The following is a 20,089-nucleotide window of genomic DNA, read 5'->3' on the forward strand; positions in this document are numbered from 1 at the left end:
GTGATACATTACCGCCCACACCAAAGGTAAGAGAGGACCCATCCATCAGCTCCACAAATGTGCCCTGATAAAAAGAACATCTGAGTCATGGAGGGCTGCAGGGGAAAAGTCTCAACAGCCTGATCCTGATTTCAGCCTGACATACCCATATATATATAGAGAGAGAAAGAGTCATAAAAAGGTAAAGGTAAAGGGACTCCTGACCATTAGGTCCAGTCGTGGCTGACTCTGGGGTTGTGGCGCTCATCTCGATTTATTGGCCGAGGGAGCCAGCGTACAGCTTCCGAGTCATGTGGCCAGCATGACTAAGCCACTACTGGCGAGCCAGAGCAGTGCACGGAAATGCCGTTTACCTTCCCGCTGGAGTGGTACCTATTTATCTACTTGGACTTTGAGGTGCTTTCAAATTGCTAGGTTGGCAGGTGCTGGGACTGAGCAACGGGCGCTCACCCTGTCGCAGGGATTCGAACCGCCGACCTTCTGATCGGCAAGCCCTAGGCTCTGTGGTTTAACCCACAGCGCCACCCGGATACTTCCTTTTAAAAAGAAGACCAACTTTCCTCATTCCAAGATCACTTTCCACAATCCCCAGCTTCCCTCTGCAGTGGCCTGTGGTGTCAGCAGCAGGGAAACTCGAAAACCCAAGTATCTCTGGGGGTTCAGGCTTGAGAGAGCTGATGGAAGCAACTAGCATGCCAGGGGAATGCTCCCCCTGTTTCCCCATGGACTGAGCCATCGGAAAGCGTCCCTCCCATTCCATAGAAGCAGAAACTGCGAGATGAAGAGCAACTCATCTCAGCGCGGTGCTATCATGGAGATGCAGTGGCAGACGTTGTCGACGCCATCTCCCTTCTGCGAAAGGTGAGAGAGTTGTTAGATGGGCCTGTGCAGGAAGAACTGATAGACCGCCCTGCCCCCCCCCCCCGCCCGCAACTCTCCCGGGAATAAGGAGAGATTTCTGCAAGCCTCAGAATGCCAGTGAGACCGTGATAATGGAATCTCTCGCTTCCCAGACTACAAAGGATTTTTTTAAAAAAAAAAAGAAATAAGACCATTTTCTAAAAGAAAAAGAATATGGCATTGTTCTTCTCATTGGACCAAGAAAGAAAAGAGGATAGACTGGATAGATTGCTAGATAAGATGGGGAGATAGACAGGAAGGATAGACAGACTGGTGGATTTCATAAAATTTATAAAACACTTGATAATAATAAAAAGAAAAAAGTGATTTACAAAAAGATAGATGATAGATGATAGATAGATGATAGATAGATAGATAGATAGATAGATAGATAGATAGATAGATAGATGATAGATAGATGATAGAGATGATAGATGATAGATTAGATAGATGACAGGTGGATAGAGATGATAGATAGATAGATGATAGATATAGATAAATGATAGATATAGATAGATAATAGATAGATAGATAGATAGATGATAGATAGATAGATAGATAGATAGATGATAGATGAAAGAAAGAAAGAAAGAAAGAAAGAAAGAAAGAAAGAAAGAAAGAAAGAAAGAAAAAGAAAGAAAGAAAGAAAGAAAGAAAGAAAGAAAGAGTGGGAACAGTCAAGTACAACATTCCTTGTTTTGCTCGAGTGGACATGCAAGGGAATGTTTTGTCCAGCCAGTTGAAACTTCCTGTTCCTTCTGGCGTGGAGCATCCTTCCTTGCATGTGACTAGTGGGTGGAACTGACCTTTCCAGACCTGGTAAAAGGCCAAGTCACGCTGCTACCTTCCCTCTTTTTGACCTTCCTGTTTGTCCTGTTTGGAAGGAAGGAAGGTGATAGGAAAGAAAGAAAGAAAGAAAGAAAGAAAGAAAGAAAGAAAGAAAGAAAGAAAGAAAGAAAGAAAGAAAGAAAGAAAGAAAGAAAGAAAGAAAGAAAGAAAGGTGATGGAAGGAAGGAAGGAAGGAAGGAAGGAAGGAAGGAAGGAAGGAAGGAAGGAAGGAAGGAAGGAAGGGCACATTGTTTGGCTGCTACAGTATGGACACAAGAACCTAAGAAATGTCTCTTGATTAAGCCAATCATGGCCCATCTAGTCCATCCTCTTGTTCTCACAGGGGCCAACCAGGCTTCCCAAAGCAGGAGCTGAGCACAAACGCCACCTTCCCTCCTGCAGTTTCCAGCAATTGTTACCCAGAAGCATTGCTGCTCCTGAGCATGGGCAGAGCATCCTTAATAAATAAATGAGTTAGGTTCTGTTTGTTCTACACTACTTATATACCACTTAAACATACACATTTCAGAGTGGTTTACACAGATCACAGGCAAGCCGTAGGAAGGCAGGAGACGGGCCTGAGCTCAGTGGTAGATCATCTGCTTTGGATGCATAAGGTCCCAAATTCAGTCCCCAGCAGCACCTTCAAGCAGGGCTAGAGAAAATCCTCTGCCTGGAATCCTGGAGAGCTACTCAGACAACGCTAAGCTGGATGGACCATTGGTCTGACTCTGAATAAGGCAGCATTGCAGGGAAGGGAGGGTTGTAGAAGATGGTGGGGCTTCTTGCAGAAGAGCCAGTGTGGTGTAGTGGTTAAGAGCGGTAGTCTCGTAATCTGGAGAACCGGGTTCGCGTCCCCGCTCCTCCACATGCAGTTGCTGGGTGACCTTGGGCCAGTCACACTTCTCTGAAGTCTCTCGGCCCCACTCACCTCACAGGGTGTTTGTTGTGGGGGAGGAAGGGAAAGGAGAATGTTAGCCACTTTGAGACTCCTTCAAGGGAGTGAAAGGCGGGATATCAAATCCAAACTCTTCTTCTTCTTCAATCTTGAAACCACAGAGCAATAGACCTGAGATGCATCCTGGCTGTTCCTTTCTGCTCTGGTTTCCGTCCACTGAAATGGCTGCCTCTCTCTCTCCAAAATATCCCTGAGTCACAAGCTTTCATTGTTCTTTTTATCGCTCCCCAGAACCACACCAAGGGAGACGTCATGCAGCCAGCAACAACAGCTCCGCTTATTCCCTTCTCTTCATCTCTGGCTTCGCCTGATAAGACCAGCTGAGAAGAAAAGGACATCGCTAGCAGGGAACAGAATGTATTTTTTTTTTAGAGAAAAGAAAGCAACCACCTTTCTGGGGTGGGGTCTCCATAGCAACCTCCAGCTGCCACCATCTCCAAGCTCAGCGGAACCAGTTCTGCTCACCCCATCTTGAAAAGCACTGAAGACGGTGGAGAAATATCAGTGCCATCGGTATGTGTGAGGTGTGTACAGTTATGGTAGCCACGGAGCATGCTCAGATGAGTTTGATGCTGGGTGACAAATTGAGTAATGGGCATCAGGTGAAGATCCCTGCCACCTCTGCGGTCTGTACAACTCATTTTGTTGTTTAGTCATATAGTCATGTCCGACTCTTCGTGACTCCATGGACCAGAGCACGCCAGGCACTCCTGTCTTCCACTGCCTCTCGCAGTTTGGTCAAACTCATGATGGTAGCTTCAAGAACACTGTCCAACCATCTCATCCTCTGTCGTCCCCTTCTCCTTGTGCCCTCCATCTTTCCCAACATCAGGGTCTTTTCCAGGGAGTCTTCTCTTCTCATGAGGTGGCCAAAGTATTGGCGCCTCAGCTTCAGGATCTGTCTTTCCAGTGAGCACTCAGGGCTGATTTCCTTCAGAATGGATAGGTTTGATCTTCTTGCAGTCCATGGGACTCTCAAGAGTCTCCTCCAGCACCATAATTCAAAAGCATCAATTCTTTGGCAATCAGCCTTCTTTATGGTCCAGCTACAACTCATAGAATTATAGTATTGTAGAGTTCAAAGGGATTCTCAGATTCATCTAGACCAGGGTTTCCCAAATTCAGCCCTCCAGCTGTTTTTGGACTACAACTCCCATCATCACTAGCTAGCAGGACCAATGGTCAGGGATGATGGGAATTGTAGTCCAAAAACAGATGGAGCCCCAAGTTTGGGAAACTCTGATCTAGACCAAAGCCCTGCAATGCAGGAATGTGCAGTTGTCCCATTTGGGGATCGAACTTGTGACCTTGGTGTTATCAGTACCATGCTTCAGCCAACTGAGCTATCCAGCAATCAAGTAGGGAAAACAGTTTCACAGCATGTCAAGCCCCTAATGAGTTAAAGGTAGAGGGACCCCTGACCATTAGGTCCAGTCGTGGCCGACTCTGGGGTTGCAGTGCTCATCTCACTTTATTGGCTGAGGGAGCCGGCGTACAGCTTCTGGGTCATGTGGCCAGCATGACTAAGCTGCTTCTGGTGAACCAGAGCAGTGCATGGAAACAACCTTTACCTTCCCACCGGAGTGGTACCTATTTATCTACTTGCACTTTGACGTGCTTTTGAACTGCTAGATTGGCAGGAGCAGGGACCGAGCAACGGGAGCTCACCCCATCACGGGGATTGAAACTGCCGACCTTCTGGTCGGCAAGTCCTAGGCTCTGTGGTTTAATCCACAGTGCCACCCGCATCCCTAATGAGTTACATAGCCTTAGAAAGATAGGAAGCTGCCTCATACTAAGGAGGACCAAAGGACCATCTAGCTCAGTGCTTTCCACACGGACTGGCATCAGCTATCTTGAAACAAAACAGGTCTCTGTCACTGAGCTATGGTCCCCTTCTTCAAAGCAAGCTTCTGGTCCTCATAGTTTTGAAGGACTGGTTTCAACAGGAGCACAGGAAGCTTCATTGATGGTAATATCATCCACATTGACTGGTAGTACCTCTCTGGGATATCAGGCTGGGTCATCTGCCAGCCCTACCTAGAGATGTTACCATTGGGGACTGAACCAGGGACCTTCTGCGTGCAAAGCAGGTGCCCTAACAATTGACCTACCACCCTTCTCCTGAGTTCTACAGAATCACAAGATACCAGCCTGAGAGCATCTGGGAGAACCATGGGTTCAACATCCCTAAAGCCAGTGTGGTGTAGTGGTTAAGAGCAGTAGATTTGTAATCTGGGGAACCAGGTTCATGTCTCCACTCCTCCACATGCAGCTGCTGGGTGACCTTGGGCTAGTCACACTTCTCTGAAATCTCTCAGCCCCACTCAACTCACAGAGTGTTTGTTGTGGGGGAGGAAGGGAGAGGAGATTGTTAGCCGCTTTGAGACTCCTTCGGGTAGTGATAAAGCGGGATATCAAATCCAAACTCTGCCTCCTCCTCCTCCTCCTCCTCCTCCTCCTCCTCCTCCTCCTCCTCTTCTTCACTGGACCATCACTTGCCTTTGTTGCCCCCAGTTACCTCCATCACAGCTCTACCTTCTTCTAAAGCAGGGATAGGTAACACTGTATGGTGTCTCCGGATACCGCTGAACTAAAATCCCCATCATTATCCCTGATACCATTGGCCACAGTGGCGCTGGAGCTGCTGGGATCCCAGGCCAAACAATATCTGGAGGGCCCCAGATGCTCCCCATCCCTGACTGAGAAAAGTTGGGTCCTCTCCTCCCCTCAGAGGTGAAAAGAAGCGAAAGTGTCACCAGGCATGCAGCTATTCCACACACCTGTTCCTCTCCTCTCACCAACAAGTCCTGTCAGAATCATTTACAGATCGTATAAATATAATTTCCACAGTCTCGGCATCTCCAAAGCATTTCAGCAGGCAGGACCGCTCAGCTTTGAAGAGGAGGAGATGGAAACTTGTATCTTCGGTGTGTCTTTCTGTGTGCTGTTTTCATGCACCCTTTCCCCTAGTATATGAATTTCTGTACACGCGGCTTGGCAGAAGAACCTCATTGCAAAATCTGAAGCAGTGCAAGCTTCGAAAGTGGGCTGTGTTTCAGATTGTTTCAGAAATTGAACAGGTTCGCCCTGAAATGTGAACTAAATTGAAATTTCTCCTCCTCCATCCCCTAAGATTTTAGAACTCTAATAAATCAGCAAGCAAAGCGTGGACCAGTGACAATCCCCCTGCTCCCACAAACAGAGCGGTGTAATTCAGGATTGGCTAGAATTATTCATGGTTATGAGAATCTAAGAAGAGACTGCTGGATCAGGCCTTTGGGGTCCCATGTAGTTCAGCATTGTGTTCTCAAAGTGGCCAACCGGATGCCCCCAAAGAGGAACAAGCAAAATTCAAACACAAAACCACCCTTCCTGCAGTTTCCAGAAACTGGCATTCAGAAGCATTGATAATAATAATAATTATTATTATTAATATTTATACCCCACCCATCTGCCAGGGTTTCCCCAGCCACTCTGGGCAGCTCCCAACAGAATAATAATAATAATTTAAAAAGTGGTAGAATATCAAACATTACAAACTTCCCTAAACAGGGCTGCCTTCAGATGTCTTCTAAAAGTCAGAGAGTTGTTTTCCTTGACATCTGATGGGAGGGCAATCCACAGGGTGGGTGCCACTGCCAAGAAGGCCCTCTGCCTGGTTCCCCGTAACCTCACCTCACAGGGAGGGAACCACCAGAAGGCCCTCAGAGCTGGACCTCTGTGTCCGGGCTGAATGATGGGGGTGGAGACGCTCCTTCAGGTATACTGGGCCAAGGCCATTTAGGGCTTTCAAGGTCAGCACTAACACTTTGAATTGTGCCCGGAAACATACTGGGAGCCAATGTAGGCCTTTCAGGACTGGTGTTATATGGTCTCGGCGGCCGCTCCCAGTGATCAGTCTAGCTGCTGCATTCTGGATTAGTTGTAGTTTCCAGGTCACCTTCAAAGGTAGCCCCATGTAGAGCTCATTGCAGTAGTCCAACTGGAAGATAACTAGAGCATGGGTAGGCAAACTAAGGCCTGGGGGCCAGATCTGGGCCAATCACCTTCTCAATCCGGCCCTTGGACGGTCCGGGAATCAGCGTGTTTTTACATGAGTAGAATGTGTGCTTTTATTTAAAATGCATCTCTGGGATATTTGTGGGGCATGGGAATTCATTCATTTCCCCCCTCCAAAATATAGTCCGGCCCCCCACAAGGTCTGAAGGACAGTGGGCCAGCCCCCTGCTGAAAAAGTTTGCTGACCCCTGAACTAGAGCATGTACCACTCTGGCAAGACAGATACCTCCAACTGTAGAAGCAGAGTGTGACCATTGTGGCCACTGTGGCTACCAGCCATTGATAGCCTTCTCCTCCATGAATTTGTATAACCCTCTTTTAAAGCCATCCAGGTTGGTGGCCATCACCGCTTCATGTGGCAGAGAGTTCCACAGTTTAACTATGCACTACATAGCTAAGGAGGACTTTCTTCGGTCTGTCCTGAGCCTTCCAATCTTCACTGGATGTCCACGAGTCCCAAGCTTTCCTCCATCCGTTTTCTTTGTGCCACTCATAATTTGATAAACTTCTATCATCTTGCCTCTCACAACTAAAATGCCCCAAACACTGCACTCCACCCACACCCTTGATCATTTTGGGTTATCCACTTCAAGTTCCCTCTTGAAAATCTCTTTCCATTAAAAAATAAAAAATAAAAAAGCAATGATAAAAATAGCTAATCCCGCCTCTTTCTCCTCTTGCCCAGCCCATCGCCACTCAGCCTGGAGAGAGCAATTTGTACCCCCCCCCAATTCATCCACCTCATCTTATCACAGAGATACCGCAATGCTCTGCCAAACGGGAAGAAGGATTATGCAAATTGAAAATCAGCTTTTCGGGGAAAGTGGGCTAATCCAATATTACTGAGCAGGCCTGCAGTGGACTGGAAAACGGACCAAGGGGGACGTGTAGGTAGAGCCGGTGATTTCTTATATTTTTATTTTTGGATTGGAGGGGGTGGGAACTGTATACATGTGTGCAAAAACTGCTCAAAGCCAGTTACTTGAGAGAGCACCATGTCCTCTATTTACCCCAGTAGCTTGGAAGGAAGGAGAAATCTGGTTTTGTTCCCGTTTTAATGAGAAACTGCTCTGTCCTTTCTTCTTCTCCCCATATGCGAACCCAAGCACGGTTTGAAATTTGCACTTTTAAATTGTATTGCTCTTATATCCCACTTCTCCCCCCCAAGGAACTCAAAGGGGTGGCTTACACAGTCCTTCCCCTCTCCACATTTAATCCCAACATGAACCCTGTGAAGTAGGTTAGACTGAGAGGCAGGGGCTGTTCCAGGGTTGCTGAATTCCAATCCTCTGCATCTCTGACCACTGCAGCTTTGCAGGTGTGCAGAAGAGGCCTCTGCTTTTAGATGTTAATTCAGGGTTGCACAACTTCTGACCCTCCAGATGTTGCTGGACTACAACTCCCATCACCCTTGGCCATTGGTCGCCCTTGCAGGGGCTGATGGGAGTTGTAGTACAGCAATATCTGAAGGGCCATACCTGCTCTATAGCCTCTCTCTTATCTCTTGCTGAGCATCCTCCATATGAGGCTGAACAGATATGTCATGACTGACCCTCAGGGAAAGGTTTTTTTCCCCCCTCAGTAAGATCTGCAGCAAAACTCTGCATTTTCCTTTAAGCTCATCTGTGAACAACGGGAGTGTCAGGAGTTTTCTTTCTCTTCCGTCTCTGAAGAGGCTTCACGCTGCCGGTTCCAGGAGACCCCAACAGGGACAAAAACAGCCCCTGGTTCTTCCTCTGCTGGCACTGGGTCTGTGGCCCCAATCCCTGGGCCCATAACCATTGTCAGGAGTTCAGCCTACACTCAGAGTCCTACTCGACTGGCATGTTCCCTCCCTCCCGGTCAATCATTTGGGAGCTTCAGAAGCTTTCTTCAGCCCAAACATCACAGCGACCAATGCCAACTGACTCCGGCACACTTAGGGATCTGCAGGGTTTGCTCATCTCACGTAACAAACCTCAGCAACTCAGCATTTTGGCTAATCTACTTTATTTACATATAAATACACATGGAACACTGCAACATGGCTCCCTCTCTCTCTAGCATCAGACAGCAAAGAGAAGAAGAACAAAGGACAATAGTCCCACTTCATGGAACACAGTAACACAAACATCCTGTCTACGTCACTTTCCACTCTGTGGAGTCAAAACATACACCGTCATGTGATAGAAAACAATCCCATGACTGCAATCATGAAGCAGGGATTCTAACAGGGAGAACTTGCTGGATCAGGCCAAAGGTCTCTTTCAAACAGCCTAAAGGTAAAGGGACCCCTGACCATTAGGTCCAGTCGTGGCTGACTCTGGGGTTATGGTGCTCATCTCGCTTTATTGGCCGAGGGAGCTGGCGTACAGCTTCCGGGTCATGGGGCCAGCATGACTAAGCCGCTTCTGGTGAACCAGAGCAGCGCACGGAAATGCCGTTTACCTTCCCGCTGGAATGGTACCTATTTATCTACTTGCACTTGGACGTGCTTTCAAACTCCTAGGTTGGCAGGAGCAGGGGCCAAGCAACAGGAGCTCACCCCATCACAGGGTTTCGAACCACCAACCTTCTGATCAGCAAGCCCTAGGCTCTGTGGTTTAACCCACAGCGCCACCCACGTCCCCTTCAAGCAGCCTACTGTTCTCCAATCACCAACCAGAAGCCCCGGTGGGAAGCTCAGAAACAGGACATGCGCCCAACTGCGCTCTCCTCGGTTGTGATTCCTAGAAACTGACATTCATTGTAACTAATATGGCTAGCAGCCTTCAGCATCCCTCTCCTCCAATGCTCTTTGGAAGCCATCCAAGTTGGTGGCCATCCCCGGTCCTGTGGCAGTGAGTTCCATAGGCTTTGCAGTGCCTGAAAAAGCCCTTTCTTTTTCTCTGCCCCAAATCTGCCAACATTCAGCTTTCACTGGATGACCCTGAGTTCTGGCAATGTGAGAGAGGGAATAACAACATGCCTACAACCTTTGGGTTTTTGCCAACACTTCCATTACCAATTTGTGTGTGTTTGTGTGCTGTTGTATTCAACATTATTCATACACAGACTAGATTCGGAGAAATGAATAGATTTTACTGACCGCCATTAATTGAAATGAGGGAAGCATGTATCCAGTCTGAGGAAGACTGGATACACCCCATTGTTCAAAGCTGCATTTCAATTATTTCAAACCCTTTCCGATGATTGTCGATTTCATCACCATTTCTTACAAATATTTTGTGTATTGCTTTATGTAAACTGCTCAGAGGTCAGCCTGCTAAGTGGCAGGTAAAGCCTTGCATAGCCAAACAAATATTTAAATAACAACCTGCAGGGTTTGGCATTTTATTTTATTTTTTCAGAAGATCTGCTTGATTGTGAGTCCCTGGTTTCCTCCTCCCCCTTTTAATGCAATCCGAAGAGAATTTTAATTAATTAACCAGCCCGATTAATCTATTAAGCATTGCAGCCCTAATTATCATCATCATTAGCATTCCTAGTCATAGCTCCACGCAGGGTCAGGTTTTTTGATTTGATTTTTTTAAAAAAAAACTTTTAATGGGCAACTATTTCCTGTGCTACACACTCCCGTCGGCAAGACCGACTCCTAATCTTTTTGTAACGCGCCTGATTCTGCTTCCACGGATGGCTGCCTTTACAATCCAGCTTGCACGCCAGAGATGTACGGCAAATCAAGAGAGAAGACGGCAGGGAGGGAGAGGGGAGATTGAGAGAGAGAGAGATTTCTCTGTGCACAAAAGAAAACGACACACACATCCTGGTGTACGTTAAGCAGGCTGGCTCCAAATGGAGTTTTAGGGAAAGGGTCTGGAATCAGAGAAACAGCGTGACCTTAAGGGATTGGGGAAGCCATTAAGAGATTCTATCAGTCTGTCTGTCTGTCTGTCTGTCTATATCTATCTCTATCTCTATCTCTATCTATCTATCTATCTATCATCTATCTATCTATCTATCTATCAATCATCTATCTATCTATCTATCTATCTATCTATCTATCTATCTATATCTATCTATCTATCTATCTATCTATATCTATCTATCTATCATCTATCATCTATCTATCTATCATCTATCTATCTATCTATCTATCTATCTATCTATCATCTATCTATCTATCATCTATCTATCTATCAATCATCTATCTATCTATCATCTATCTATCTATCTATCTATCTATCTATCTATCTATCTATCTATCATCTATATCTATATATCATCATCTATCTCTATCTATATCTATCATCTATCTATCTATCATCTATCTATCTATATCTATCTATCTATCTATCTATCTATCTATCTATCTATCTATCTATCATCTATCTATCTATCTATCTATCTAATCTTCTATCTATCATCTATCTATCTATCTATCTATCTATCTATCTCATCTATCTATCTATCTATCTATCTATCTATCTATCTATCTATCATCTATCTATCTATCTATCTATCATCTATCTATCTATCTGTCTATCTATCTATCTATATCTATATATCATCATCTATCTCTATCTATATCTATCATCTATCTATCTATCATCTATCTATCTATCTATCTATCTATCTATCTATCTATCTATCTATCTATCTATCTATCTATCATCTATCTATCTATCATCTATCATCTATCTATCTATCTATCTATCTATCTATCTATCTATCTATCTATCTATCTATCTATCATCTATCTATCATCTATCTATCTATCTATCTATCTATCTATCTATCTATCTATCTATCATCTATCTATCATCTATCTATCTATCTATCTATCTATCTATCTATCTATCTATCATCTATCATCCATCCATCTATTGCCCTTCATCTGGAAATACTTGCCCTTCTTTAAAGTGCAATATTGTTTAATCAGGCAAAGTTCTGGTTGAAGAAAAACATTTTCTCCTGGCACCTGAAGATACAGTAGTACCTCGGGTTACAGACGCTTCAGGTTACAGACTCTGCTAGCCCAGAAGTGTACCTCAGGTTAAGAACTTTGCTTCAGGATGATAACAGAAATCACGTGGTGGCGGTGTGGCGGCAGCGGGAGGCCCCATTAGCTAAAGTGGTACCTCAGGTTAAGAACAGTTTCAGGTTAAGAATGGACCTCCAGAATGAATTAAGTTATCATGTGCTCAGATCTTGCTTTGTAGCATCTGGTTGGCCAATGTGAGAGCAAGATGTTGGTTTCGATGAGCCTTTGGCCTGATTCAACCAGCTCTTCCCAGGTTCTTAAGATGAACCCTCTAAGCATATCTATGGCAATGAAAGCACGTTTGGCTGAAGAGGAGGTAAAGGTAAAGGTACCCCTGACCTATAGGTCCAGTTGTGGACGACTCTGGAGCTGACATTTGTCCGCAGACAGCTTCCGGGTCATGTGACCAGCATGACAAAGCCACTTCTGGTGAACCAGAGCAGCACACGGAAATGCCATTTACCTTCCCGCCAGAACGGTACCTATTTATCTACTTGCACTTGACGTCCTTTTGAACTGCTAGGTTAGCAGGAGCAGGGACCGAGCAACGGGAACTCACCCCATCACGGGGATTCGAACTGCCAACCTTCCGATCGGCAAGCCCTAGGCTCTGTGGTTTAGACCACAGCGCCACCCGCGACCCAAAGAGGAGGTACAAATGCCATAAATAAACCCCAGGACACGGGTGGCGCTGTGGGTTAAACCACAGAGCCTAGGGCTTGCCGATCAGAAGGTCGGCGGTTCGAATCCCCGCGATGGGGTGAGTTCCCGTTGCTCAGTCCCAGCTCCTGCCAACCTAGCAGTTGAAGTCAATACCCACAAATGGTTTTTGAGTGCCTTCATCACGAAACAGGGATTTCCAAAGGCTACGCAGTGTAGATCTCATGTAACTATTTTATGGCTTTGGAGCAAGCTCTCGGCTTCAGGTTCAAAGAAAGTCTGCTAACTTTTTTCAAACGGGATGTGCTAACGAATAGACCCAGGATGAAAAGAGACCCCTGTGGTGTTCTGTTCCGGAGGACTGCAAAAAAATTCGGGGTGCCAGGGAGTTAGATGCTGTTATCGGAAGATAACGAAGACATGGAGAAAGTGCTAATGAGCATAATTGGGATGATCAATGAGTCTTATGGGATTGGGGGGAAGGGGGATGAGCTGTGAGTTTTACCAGAAGTAGAGTGGATAATTAGGCCGGCACTCATTTGTCATAAAAATGCAACATAGGGAAATCGAGACACGGAGATGATACTACAATGGTATAGAAGAACTTGGAAGGATGGGGGAATTTTTTTCTTTCAATTTCTTTCCATTTGGAAACTTCTGATTGTCTCCGATTGTTAGCCCTACTCAAAGTAGGTATAAGAGAATAAGAACAGGACAACAGCCCATCCAGTCCAGGATCTGCTTCGCACAGTGGCAGAACACTTGCCTGTGGGAAACCCGCAAATAGGGCCTGAGCATAAGAACCTTCTCCACTTCTGCATACCTGCCAACATTTCCCTGTTGAAAATATTGACATTAGGAGTTTTAAATCTGATGGAAAACCTAGGATAGAATAAATAACATTAAAGCCAAAACATGCTATAATATGGCAGTGCATAATGGATGAGAAATAGAAGTAAGGAGTATATGGGAATTCAGCTATATAGGAAAAAGTCGTTTTATGTTAAATGTCTTGTGAGCACTAGGGACGCAGGTAGCGCTGTGGTCTAAACCACAGAGGCTAGGACTTGCCAATCAGAAGGTCGGCGGTTCGAATCCCCGTGACGGGATGAGCTCCCATTGCTCGGTCCCTGCTCCTGCTAACCTAGCAGTTCGAAAGTACGTCAAAGTGCAAGTAGATAAATAGGTACCGCTCTGGCGGGAAGGTAAACGGCGTTTCCATGCGCTGCTCTGGTTTGCCAGAAGCGGCTTAGTCATGCTGGTCACATGACCCGGAAGCTGTATGCCAGCTCCCTCGGCCAATAAAGCAAGATGAGCGCCGCAACCCCAGAGTCGGTCACGACTGGACCTAACGGTCAGGGGTCCCTTTACCTTTACTATTGTGAGCACCATTCAATGTATTGGTGGTGGTGGTGTTGCTGCTGCTGATGCTTTTCTTTCTTAGTTGTTAGGAGGTGATGGATATTTGTTAATCTTCATATTTCTTTTTTGTATGTGTTGTATTAAAATGAAATAAAATATTAGAAAAAGGGGGGGAAATATGGACATCCATCATCATCATATTTATACCCCACTCAGTGACTGGGTTGCCCGAGCCGCTCTGAGTGGCTTCCAACATATATAAAAACACAATAAAACATTATACACTTTAAAAAAAAAACTTCCCTTCAGGTGTCTTCTAAAGGTTGTATAGTTACTTATATCCTTTGCTTTTTGGGAGGGTCACATAACTCAATACCCTCCCACATTTATCCCATGAAAATTAAGGACATCGTATAGATGGCTTTAGCCCACTATACCTGAAGGAGTGCCTCCACCCCCATCATTTAGCCTGGACACTGAGGTCCAGCTCTAAGGGCCTTCTGATAGTTCCCTCCCTGCAAGAAGTGAGGTTACAGGTAACCAGGCAGAGGGCCTTCTCGGTAGTGGCGCCCACCCTGTGGAACGCCCTGCCATCAGATGTCAAAGAAATATCTGACTATCTGACACCTGAAGGCAGCCCTGTTTAGGGAAGCTTTTAATGTTTGATGTTTTGTCGCTTATTATTATTATTATTATTATTATTATTATTATTATTATTATTATGTTGGGAGCCGCCCAGAGTGGCTGGGGAAACCCAGCCAGATGGGCGGGGTATAAATAATAAATTATGATTATAATATCATTATTACTGAAAAGCGGAGCATTTCGGGATAAAATCAGAAACCCGGACGGCTTCTGTAATTCAGGACTGTCCTGGAAAACAGGGTCTGCTTCTGCCATTTCCAGCAACTGAGATTCAAAAACATAAAACCTCCACCATGGAGGCAAGGTATAGCCATCACGGCTGGTTGTCACCAATAGCCCTCTCCTCCGTGGATTTGTCCAATCGCCATTTAGCACCCTCTAGGTTAATCCCCTCGCTCTGAGTTTGCTCCAGTCTTCTGGTCGTAAAACTGCCATGTGGTTGATGCCCACTGATCTCCGCCAAAAGGCTGGTGGGTGGACACCTGTAGGTTGCTGTTTTATGTCCTGAACTTTGGAAGAGCTGGAGGAGAATTATGATTCTGTGGTCTCTGAGTTGGCTGCACAAGGTGACTCGGGGGAAATCAGCCGCCGCTGCCATGACCGCCCACCCCCTACGTCCTGCATACAGCCCCACAAAGACCTCTCCACGGCCTTCAACCTCTTGACAGCAGCGACAAGCCAAACTGCACCATCTCACCACCCAGGCCCTTCACTTCCCATCAGAGCTGATTCGCTCCTCGTCCGGGTCAGACAAGGCCAACAGAGAATTGCCGTGCGTTAGCTCGGGGAATCTTAAACGTTGCTGTGTATTAAAAGTGCTCGGCGGGGGGATTTATCTCTCCCCCTCGAACTCAACACCCACATCATATGATTGTTTATCTTAAATCCCCTCGGGTGTCTGACATTGAAATCAGCTTGAGTGGGGGAGAGAACCAAAGGAAAAGGGGATGCCGTCACCAGCGGGCGAGTGACTCTGGATTTATTTATTTTTATCATGCATGATAATGAATTGAATCCCCAATTCATGGTTGCTGCTTACAAGGCAGATTGGGGCCTGTCGGCTGGATCTAGGAGGGTGTCACAAAAAAGAGGCAGGGGAAATCAATTTGGGGTGTCAAGCAAGTTACACACACACACACACACACACACACATGTATCATCAAAGAAAGCCACTGAATTTTCAAGATTTGAAATGCTGGTCCTACCCATCAATTGGGGGGGATAATTTGCTGCACCCCAACTCCCCTCCCAAGGAGATTCAGTTGGTTAGGTCCAGGGGAGGAGTTGCTGTGGTCAGGTGGCTCATTTCAGCCAATTGGCATGGGGAGCATGGCTATTTAAGCCTGCTCCTCCCCCAAACTCTTCACTCCAACCCTTCCAGCGCCCTTCCAATATGCCCTTCCAAGTTCCTTCCAATATTTCCCACCTCCCCTAGATTCGAGAGAGACCCTGCGTTAAAAATGATTTACTTGCAAACTCTTCAAACTCTTCATGTGCTTTCACATACAGCAGTCGGAAAACACAGGGAGTAAGACATAGGTTAGTTCCAAAGTGGGGAACTTCCTAAATTTATTGTATAGGTGCACAAGGATGGATTGCAGAAAGCCATATGGTCTGTGCTTGGAGCAACTAGACCTCTTTACATGCCAGAATTCACATTGTAGCCTGAGGGAAACAATAGGCTTGATTTCCTTCCTCCCAAGGTGAGGGGGATGACCTAGCTAAGCCTGGCAGGACAGCTTACTCTATGGCATCAACCCCTTTGTGCATTAACCAGACAAGCATTTTAGTTATATGAGGCTGGTCACCCTACGCCTCCTGTCCCTCCATATGCAGTAAGGGCTCTGCTTGTCCTGGGAGCTTAAGAGGAATTTTTTTGGTGAGCCTATAATTTATGAAACTCTCCTTTATTGCATACTTCATACTGCAGGGAGGTTTCTTTTTGCTGGAGTGGTATTGTTTGATTGGCGTAGGCCCATTTTTATGTTGTCTCAATTCTATTATACACTAATTACTTTTTAACTACACGCAGGTCTCGTTTTCCGAACACAATGCATTCCCTAGAAACTGATCATTATGTGAGCGTTCCCATAACAAGTTGAAGATTTCCATTGATTCCTATGGGGAAATTTCAAATATGTTCCTACAGAATTTTGACCTATGGAAAAAGAGGAAGAAAAAACCAGGAAAACCCAGAGAAACCCTCTGAAACCTTACTAAAATACAGATCGCTAAAGTTCCTCAGCCAACCAGCAAAAGGCAAACAAAGAAGTAAAAAATTGTGAATCTGCAGTTTGTATAGCAAAGTTGGGAGTACTAATTCCTCATCTTCTGATAAGTGAATTTTCGCATTGTGAGTGTTAGGGAAACATGACCTATGTATATTATCTTTTATATGTTTTTAGCCTTCTGAACTTTATCTGTGCTTTATTTTGTGTAAGCTACCTTGACTACCCGTCTGGGGAAAAGGTGGGATAACAAGCAACAACATTGCGCAGCGTTGGACTAGATGACCCTTGTGATCTCTTCCAGATCTACTGTTCCATGATTCCATTTTAACCAACCAGTATTTATCCATGCTTACATCTTTAGATTTTGTATGCTGCATGCCATCTTCCTGTACGTCTGTGAAAGTATAGTCGATACATATTTCAATAAGCAAACTTTTTTCGTTAATGAAAAACAAGTTGGGGAGATGATATCAGAAAAGACAGCCACTTGCATTCGAATCGCTGCCCTTGAAAATCCACGCACACAAACCTCCCCCAATATAGTGACCTCGTTTTTATGCACACATCCAAGTCTGATGCAGATACAAATCCAGATTGCGGAAGAGCAGAGGTCTCCCTCTCTCTCTTCCCGCCCCCCTCCTTTTAAAATAGAAGCACTACCAGGCGCAAACCAAGCCAAGATATCCGATGATTTTCTCCCGTCTTCCGCAGGCAGGTTGGCCCAGAATGAGTGGAGAGAGCAGCAGCCGGAGAATGGGGAAGACAATCAGCTTCTTGGGCAGGGTTAAACTCCTGTCATTTCCCCCCACCTCCCGAAAAGACTTAATGGGTTTCTAGATAAATGGACCTACGGCTCCAGCAGCTGCCCAGGTGACCTGAAACTAAATGGCGTTTGACACAGACTGCTAATGCACAAGCTCCTACTCTCTTTCCTTTTCTTTCTGTGCGTTGGGTCAGTTCCACCACCACCCTTTCCGCCGTTGATCATTCCATCTCTCCGCTACGTACCTAAATATGTCAAATTTGGGACCACCCCGCAAACATTCAGGTTGCTGCAGTTTAATAATAATAATAATAATAATAATAATAATAATAATAATAATAATTTATTTCTACGCCACCCATCTGGCTGGGTTCCCCCAGCCACTCTGGGTGTCTCCCAACAGAACATTAAAAACACAATAAAACATCAAATATTAAAAACGTCCTAAACAGGGCTGCCTTCAGATGTCTTCTAAAAGTCAGATACAGTGGTACCTCGGGTTAAGTACTTAAGTCGTTCCGGAGGTCCGTTCTTAACCTGAAACTGTTCTTAATCTGAAGGACCACTTTAGCTAATGGGGCCTCCTGCTGCTGCCGCGCCGTCGGAGCACAATTTCTGTTCTCATCCTGAAGCAAGGTTCTTAACCTGAAGCACTATTTTTGGTTAGCGGATTCTGTAACCTGAAGCGTATGTAACCTGAAGCATATGTAACCCGAAGCGTATGTAACCCGAGGTACCACTGTAGTTGTTTATTTCCTTGACATCTGATGGGAGGGCGTTCCACAGGGCAGGCACCACCACCGAGAAGGCCCTCTGCCTGGTTCCCTGTAACCTCACTTCTTGCAGTGAGGGAACCGCCAGAAGGCCCTCGGCGCTGGATCTCAGTGTCCGGGATGAACGATGGGGGTGGAGATGCTCCTTCAGGTATACTGGGCCGAGGCCGTTTAGGGCTTTAAAGGTGAGCACCAACACTTTGAATTGTGCTCAAAAACATACTGGGAGCCAACGTATGGTCTCGGCAGCCACTCCCAGTCACCAGTCTTTCAAGCTGGAAGATGCAGTGCAGTCTTAAAAGCCTTCTAAAGATCCTAGGCATGTTTCTTTGAAAGCAATGTCCCACTAACTCAGTTTTATTCAGGAGCGAATCCCTTTAAATTAACAGGCCTCCGTTAGCCAGGCCCATTAACTTCAACAACTCCAGGTACAATTAAATGTTGAATATACACAACGCCCCGTGATTGGAAGGGATCCCAAGGGTTTTAATTATTATTAAAATTTGTATGCCATCCTATATCTGCAGATCTCAGGGCTGTTCAAAGCATAAAAACACACTAAAAACACACACAGAATACACAATTAAAATATGTATGGCAGCACCTCCACTTGGGTACTCCCTGCCTATTCATAACAAGCAGGCGTCTTCACCATATTCAGAAAGTTTTGAATTATTTGTTGTCCATTTTTATTGAGAATTTTATTGTTTTGTCCTTTGTGTAAACTGCTTTGAGTTTGTTCGTTCACCTGTTTTACAATCAAATTTTACGAAACAAGGGAACAAAGGAAAGGTGAAGCTCTCCAGGTGTGATCTTGGGGGCCGGTCACCCACTCTCAGCCTAACCTACTTCACAGGGTTGCTGGGAGGGCAAAACAGGAAGGAGGGAGAAAGCCACTTCTGATGTAGGAGGAGGTGGGGTTGCGGGCTTCACCTTCCCACCATGCACGCGGGGGCTGGCTCTCAGCCTCCGCGCGGTTGGGGGAATCCCGATCGCATCATCCCCTGGCCAGCCAATCGGCTGGCCTGGGAGGGGGCGTGGCATGCTCCATTTAATGCAGGAGTGGCCTGGGATCTCCCTCTTTGCTGCTTCCAGCTACTCCAGTTTCCCACCCTTTAAGATTTTTTCGTCTTTGACCTTGCTATGGACCTCGGTTGGTCGCCGTTAAGGGGCCTGGTAGGAATTTTTCCACTTGGCAAATTGGCACCAGCCACTTGGTTTTTCGCCTACCTCGTAGCAAATCGTCACAACTTCCTTGATATTGGCTGTTAGGCATTAGTATTGGTATTGTTATGTAGATGGAGGTGTTGTCTATTTGCAGTATGGTAGCGCTGCAGAGAGCTTGCTGGGGAGACCATGCATTAAAAAAGGAAGGGACTCAAAAATAACTTAAACAAGGTTTTAATTACAAAAACTCCTTATACACTAAATACATTAACAACAAACCAGACCCAACCACCAACCCATCCCCCAAGGTAATGGGAAAGCTAGGTGCTGCTCCTTATATACTAAACCCAAATGCTGACACACCTTAATCAAATACAACTCAGCAGCACCTGCTATGTTTCACAGCTGTAAAGCTGGGTCTCGTTATCTTGCTCTGGCCCCTTAAAGACATACACATCGGGTGGAACAATGATGAACCTTTACATTTAAAGAAACCATTCCACACACACACACCCCGGATATTGAAGGGTAGTCCGATAAAGGATTCTGGGGAGCGTGGTCCTGTCCGAAGCCTATGGAGGCCAGGGCCTAAGGCATGCCCCCGAGTGGTGTCCCCGGGGGAATGCTTATTTGATGTGTATCAGCAGGACTCCCCCTACTGGTGGCTAACCCTTCCCGGACTTCAAGCGAACAGGCTGAAGCCGGATAGTCGGTTAGGACCAATGCCTGAGCCAATACCGCTCAACACCTGTAACCAATAAAGTTGTGGCCATATTT

General features: G+C 45.8%; 1 protein-coding gene across 1 annotated transcript in view; it reads right to left on the reverse strand.

Annotated features, from left to right (window-relative positions):
- Positions 1 to 20,089, reverse strand: part of IGSF21 (immunoglobin superfamily member 21) — a 233,513-nt gene that overhangs the window by 127,943 nt on the left and 85,481 nt on the right. The gene's annotated exons all lie outside the window — the stretch shown is intronic.

This window comes from Podarcis melisellensis (genome assembly GCF_964234715.1).
Source record: "Podarcis melisellensis genome assembly, chromosome: 8".
Classification (NCBI taxonomy): domain Eukaryota; kingdom Metazoa; phylum Chordata; class Lepidosauria; order Squamata; family Lacertidae; genus Podarcis; species Podarcis melisellensis.